The sequence below is a fragment of the Propithecus coquereli genome, unplaced genomic scaffold (genome assembly GCF_000956105.1).
Source record: "Propithecus coquereli isolate 6110/MARCELLA unplaced genomic scaffold, Pcoq_1.0 Scaffold69, whole genome shotgun sequence".
In the NCBI taxonomy this organism is placed as follows: domain Eukaryota; kingdom Metazoa; phylum Chordata; class Mammalia; order Primates; family Indriidae; genus Propithecus; species Propithecus coquereli.
In genome coordinates this window covers 3,175,953-3,177,703 of record NW_012152951.1, presented here as the reverse complement: position 1 = coordinate 3,177,703, position 1,751 = coordinate 3,175,953, and positions in this window count along the sequence as shown.

Genomic DNA, 1,751 nt, shown 5'->3' with positions numbered 1-1,751 from the left:
GTATAATTATTTTTACACATGATTGTAATTATGTTCTTCCAAAATAAAAGCCACAAGCTATTTGCCTAAAGAGCCAAAAGAAACAATGTTATTAGCCTTAAATGGTAGTTGCCTTTAAAGCACATTAAATAGAGAAATAGAATTTATATTACTAGATCAGATACTCGGGTTTTTTTCAGGAAGCTCTAAAGACATATTTGAAGGTGAAATACAGTTTTTTTTGCCTCTTTTTAGATAAATTTACTGTTAAATCTACAACTCCTACTTTTCAATTCCCCAAAGCAAAACTGCCCTTTCTGACAAGTTATACACAAGGAGTGTGACACTTAACAAATACAGCAGACCCTGTCTTCCACAAAGGACTTCGTGTCCTCATAGCATTAGAACAGAGGTACTGTGACCTACCAGCCTGGTGGCCTCAACGAGCCAGCATTCTCCTCTTGTCTGTCTGTTTCCTTTGATAATGGTCCCTCCCTTACTATGCAGTCTATCATATTTCTAGCTCTGGAGTAACTTCAACACACTAACTTAATGACACACATGCTTTGCTGTAGAGCTGTTACCCACTAGTGTCAATATTTCATCTTTTTTGATTTCTGATCTTTCGGTTAGTATGGCAGACGCTTGTCACAAGCATGAGTTGAAAACTTACTATATACAGGTAGTGTGGCCAAGCAGACCCAGGACAGGATTGGGGATCAGGAACTCAGTTCCAATCCCTGCTCTGCCAAGGACTTGCTGGGTGACTCACTTAATCTCCCTGTCTCAGTTGCCTCATCTGTAAAATATGGACAATGTGACTGACCTACCTCGCAGGGAGTGTGTAGGTGGAAAATCAGTGGCTGTAGAGCACCTCCTATTACACAGCTATGGAAATGTTCAAAAGCTAGATGAAGCATTCATTAATACACATTAGGAAATAGCATCCAAGTTTTCTTACTGACAGTCTATATTCTTTGTTACTCTACGTATCAATAAGTTATATTCTTGTAAAAAGATTTTAGGACCTAATAAAACTAAAATGTACTTTATAACAAAATATAAATTAAACTAGCATGGGTACATCAGGTTAAAAAGTTAGGCATTATTCCTTCTGATATTAGCTATATCTACTGTGACTGACTTGACTAAATGCAACATCACAGACGTATGTGCACCCCATGCTAAAAGGGGCAAGCGGTGAAACCAAACCTTTGCTTTAAAACAGGTGAGACTGCCCTGAGTCTCTATGCGCTTTTGTCAATGATCACAAAGGCAAGGAGCAGAGCAAAATGGGTTAAGAGCACAGGCTGAGCTTGAAGCTACCCAAGTTGCACTCCCAGCTCGCTCTCTGACCTTGTGCAAGCCGCTTACCTCTCTGTGCTTCCATTTCCTCCTCTGTAAAACGGGGATACCCAGACAATACTCACTTCATAAGGTGGCATGAAACTTAAAGGTATTTGTCTTAATCACAAATCTGTTATCCCTGTCTCCCTTTAAATGGATCAGTAACGTTTTTATTAGACTATGTTGTTGATTTACAAACATGTACATAGATAGCCAAGGGTAACAAAATGTATGCAGATGTAGTTAATTTGTCACAGTGAACCTACTGCTGCCAAGTCCAATGTAGAGTATTACATACTGGTCAAGTCAAAAGGTGACCGCTTCTAAAATGTGTTATAAAGAGACTCCTGGAATAATCTGTTTAGGTGGCAAGTGTATGGGAATCAAACATTGTTATATACTCACATATTTATTTCATCATCCAG